Here is a 4909-nt window from a genome sequence, read left to right as displayed (position 1 = left end):
CGGCTGGTTAAGAGTGTACAGGGCTCACAGGCCTAAGTGTGAGAGGCCAAAAGTGTTCCCCCAGAAAGTGTCTAGGAGCGCGTTTCGGGGCCTCAGGAGTGGTTTGGACCCCCCTTTTTGTGGTACTTTTTGTCAAGCTGAAGTTGGTGTTTAGGGTTGCTGAGTGTCCAAGGCCAAAGTGTGAGAGGCCAAAAGTGTTCCCCCAGAAAGTGTCTAGGAGCGCGTTTCGGGGCCTCAGGAGTGGTTTGGACCCCCCTTTTTGTGGTACTTTTTGTAAATCTGAAGTTGGTGTTTCGGGTGGTTAAGACTGTACAGGGCTTGTAGTTTTAACCAGGGTCTGTTTTGACCGATTCTCAGGGGAGCAAGATAGAGACATGGGACCTTGTCCTACCCCCCCATTTGTGTGTACCCCGAGTCTAACGGTACCACCCTCGAGTCTCTAGGACTTAGGGTTCTGGAGTTATGAGCATTTGAAGTTCCCCCAAATAAGGGAGTTGGGAGAGTGAAAATTTGGGATTTTTACCAGGGTCACTTTTAACCGATTCTCAGGGGAGCAACATAGAGACATTGGACCTTGTCCTACCCCCCCATTTGTGTGTACCCCGAGTCCAACGGTACCACCCTCGAGTCTCTAGGACTTAGGGTTCCAGAGTTATGAGCATTTGAAATTCCTCCATATAAATGAGTTGAGAGAGTGAAAATTTGCATTAGTGTGAGAGGCCAAAAGTGTTCCCCCAGAAAGTGTCTAGGAGTGCGTTTCAGGACCTCAGGAGTGGTTTGGACCCCCCTTTTGTGGTACTTTTTGTCAAGCTGAAGTTGGTGTTTCGGGTGGTTAAGAGTGTACAGGGCTCACAGGCCTAAGTGTGAGAGGCCAAAAGTGTTCCCCCAGAAAGTGTCTAGGAGCGCGTTTCGGGGCCTCAGGAGTGGTTTGGACCCCCCTTTTTGTGGTACTTTTTGTAAATCTGAAGTTGGTGTTTCGGGTGGTTAAGGCTGTACAGGGCTCACAGGCCTAAGTGTGAGAGGCCAAAAGTGTTCCCCCAAAAGTGTCTAGGAGCGCGTTTCAGGACCTCAGGAGTGGTTTGGACCCCCCTTTTTGTGGTACTTTTTGTCAAGCTGAAGTTGGTGTTTAGGGTTGCTGAGTGTCCAAGGCCTAAGTGTGAGAGGCCAAAAGTGTTCCCCCAGAAAGTGTCTAGGAGCGCGTTTCGGGGCCTCAGGAGTGGTTTGGACCCCCCTTTTTGTGGTACTTTTTGTCAAGCTGAAGTTGGTGTTTCGGGTGGTTAAGACTGTACAGGGCTTGTAGTTTTAACCAGGGTCTGTTTTGACCGATTCTCAGGGGAGCAAGATAGAGACATGGGACCTTGTCCTACCCCCCCATTTGTGTGTACCCCGAGTCTAACGGTACCACCCTCGAGTCTCTAGGACTTAGGGTTCTGGAGTTATGAGCATTTGAAGTTCCCCCAAATAAGGGAGTTGGGAGAGTGAAAATTTGGGATTTTTACCAGGGTCACTTTTAGCCGATTCTCAGGGGAGCAACATAGAGACATGAGACCTTGTCCTACCCCCCCATTTGTGTGTACCCCGAGTCCAACGGTACCACCCTCGAGTCTCTAGGACTTAGGGTTCCAGAGTTATGAGCATTTGAAATTCCTCCATATAAATGAGTTGAGAGAGTGAAAATTTGCATTAGTGTGAGAGGCCAAAAGTGTTCCCCCAGAAAGTGTCTAGGAGTGCGTTTCAGGACCTCAGGAGTGGTTTGGACCCCCCTTTTTGTGGTACTTTTTGTCAAGCTGAAGTTGGTGTTTAGGGTTGCTGAGTGTCCAAGGCCTAAGTGTGAGAGGCCAAAAGTGTTCCCCCAGAAAGTGTCTAGGAGCGCGTTTCGGGGCCTCAGGAGTGGTTTGGACCCCCCTTTTTGTGGTACTTTTTGTAAATCTGAAGTTGGTGTTGCGGGTGGTTAAGACTGTACAGGGCTCACAGGCCTAAGTGTGAGAGGCCAAAAGTGTTCCCCCAGAAAGTGTCTAGGAGCGCGTTTCAGGACCTCAGGAGTGGTTTGGACCCCCCTTTTTGTGGTACTTTTTGTCAAGCTGAAGTTGGTGTTTAGGGTTGCTGAGTGTGCAAGGCCTAAGTGTGAGAGGCCAAAAGTGTTCCCCCAGAAAGTGTCTAGGAGCGCGTTTCGGGGCCTCAGGAGTGGTTTGGACCCCCCTTTTTGTGGTACTTTTTGTCAAGCTGAAGTTGGTGTTTCGGGTGGTTAAGACTGTACAGGGCTTGTAGTTTTAACCAGGGTCTGTTTTGACCGATTCTCAGGGGAGCAAGATAGAGACATGGGACCTTGTCCTACCCCCCCATTTGTGTGTACCCCGAGTCTAACGGTACCACCCTCGAGTCTCTAGGACTTAGGGTTCTGGAGTTATGAGCATTTGAAGTTCCCCCAAATAAGGGAGTTGGGAGAGTGAAAATTTGGGATTTTTACCAGGGTCACTTTTAACCGATTCTCAGGGGAGCAACATAGAGACATTGGACCTTGTCCTACCCCCCCATTTGTGTGTACCCCGAGTCCAACGGTACCACCCTCGAGTCTCTAGGACTTAGGGTTCTGGAGTTATGAGCATTTGAAGTTCCCCCAAATAAGGGAGTTGGGAGAGTGAAAATTTGGGATTTTTACCAGGGTCACTTTTAACCGATTCTCAGGGGAGCAACATAGAGACATGGGACCTTGTCCTACCCCCCCCCCCCCCCCCCCATTTGTGTGTACCCCGAGTCCAACGGTACCACCCTCGAGTCTCTAGGACTTAGGGTTCCAGAGTTATGAGCATTTGAAATTCCTCCATATAAATGAGTTGAGAGAGTGAAAATTTGCATTAGTGTGAGAGGCCAAAAGTGTTCCCCCAGAAAGTGTCTAGGAGCGCGTTTCAGGACCTCAGGAGTGGTTTGGACCCCCCTTTTTGTGGTACTTTTTGTCAAGCTGAAGTTGGTGTTTAGGGTTGCTGAGTGTCCAAGGCCTAAGTGTGAGAGGCCAAAAGTGTTCCCCCAGAAAGTGTCTAGGAGCGCGTTTCGGGGCCTCAGGAGTGGTTTGGACCCCCCTTTTTGTGGTACTTTTTGTCAAGCTGAAGTTGGTGTTTCGGGTGGTTAAGACTGTACAGGGCTTGTAGTTTTAACCAGGGTCTGTTTTGACCGATTCTCAGGGGAGCAAGATAGAGACATGGGACCTTGTCCTACCCCCCCATTTGTGTGTACCCCGAGTCTAACGGTACCACCCTCGAGTCTCTAGGACTTAGGGTTCTGGAGTTATGAGCATTTGAAGTTCCCCCAAATAAGGGAGTTGGGAGAGTGAAAATTTGGGATTTTTACCAGGGTCACTTTTAGCCGATTCTCAGGGGAGCAACATAGAGACATGGGACCTTGTCCTACCCCCCCATTTGTGTGTACCCCGAGTCCAACGGTACCACCCTCGAGTCTCTAGGACTTAGGGTTCCAGAGTTATGAGCATTTGAAATTCCTCCATATAAATGAGTTGAGAGAGTGAAAATTTGCATTAGTGTGAGAGGCCAAAAGTGTTCCCCCAGAAAGTGTCTAGGAGTGCGTTTCAGGACCTCAGGAGTGGTTTGGACCCCCCTTTTTGTGGTACTTTTTGTCAAGCTGAAGTTGGTGTTGAGGGTTGCTGAGTGTCCAAGGCCTAAGTGTGAGAGGCCAAAAGTGTTCCCCCAGAAAGTGTCTAGGAGCGCGTTTCGGGGCCTCAGGAGTGGTTTGGACCCCCCTTTTTGTGGTACTTTTTGTAAATCTGAAGTTGGTGTTTCGGGTGGTTAAGACTGTACAGGGCTCACAGGCCTAAGTGTGAGAGGCCAAAAGTGTTCCCCCAGAAAGTGTCTAGGAGCGCGTTTCAGGACCTCAGGAGTGGTTTGGACCCCCCTTTTTGTGGTACTTTTTGTCAAGCTGAAGTTGGTGTTTAGGGTTGCTGAGTGTGCAAGGCCTAAGTGTGAGAGGCCAAAAGTGTTCCCCCAGAAAGTGTCTAGGAGCGCGTTTCGGGGCCTCAGGAGTGGTTTGGACCCCCCTTTTTGTGGTACTTTTTGTCAAGCTGAAGTTGGTGTTTCGGGTGGTTAAGACTGTACAGGGCTTGTAGTTTTAACCAGGGTCTGTTTTGACCGATTCTCAGGGGAGCAAGATAGAGACATGGGACCTTGTCCTACCCCCCCATTTGTGTGTACCCCGAGTCTAACGGTACCACCCTCGAGTCTCTAGGACTTAGGGTTCTGGAGTTATGAGCATTTGAAGTTCCCCCAAATAAGGGAGTTGGGAGAGTGAAAATTTGGGATTTTTACCAGGGTCACTTTTAACCGATTCTCAGGGGAGCAACATAGAGACATTGGACCTTGTCCTACCCCCCCATTTGTGTGTACCCCGAGTCCAACGGTACCACCCTCGAGTCTCTAGGACTTAGGGTTCCAGAGTTATGAGCATTTGAAATTCCTCCATATAAATGAGTTGAGAGAGTGAAAATTTGCATTAGTGTGAGAGGCCAAAAGTGTTCCCCCAGAAAGTGTCTAGGAGCGCGTTTCGGGACCTCAGGAGTGGTTTGGACCCCCCTTTTTGTGGTACTTTTTGTCAAGCTGAAGTTGGTGTTTCGGGTGGTTAAGAGTGTACAGGGCTCACAGGCTTAAGTGTGAGAGGCCAAAAGTGTTCCCCCAGAAAGTGTCTAGGAGCGCGTTTCGGGGCCTCAGGAGTGGTTTGGACCCCCCTTTTTGTGGTACTTTTTGTAAATCTGAAGTTGGTGTTTCGGGTGGTTAAGACTGTACAGGGCTTGTAGTTTTAACCAGGGTCTGTTTTGACCGATTCTCAGGGGAGCAAGATAGAGACATGGGACCTTGTCCTACCCCCCCATTTGTGTGTACCCCGAGTCTAACGGTACCACCCTCGA

The sequence above is a fragment of the Toxotes jaculatrix genome, chromosome 7, assembly GCF_017976425.1.
Source record: "Toxotes jaculatrix isolate fToxJac2 chromosome 7, fToxJac2.pri, whole genome shotgun sequence".
Taxonomy (NCBI): domain Eukaryota; kingdom Metazoa; phylum Chordata; class Actinopteri; family Toxotidae; genus Toxotes; species Toxotes jaculatrix.
Note: the sequence above shows the minus strand (reverse complement) of the source record.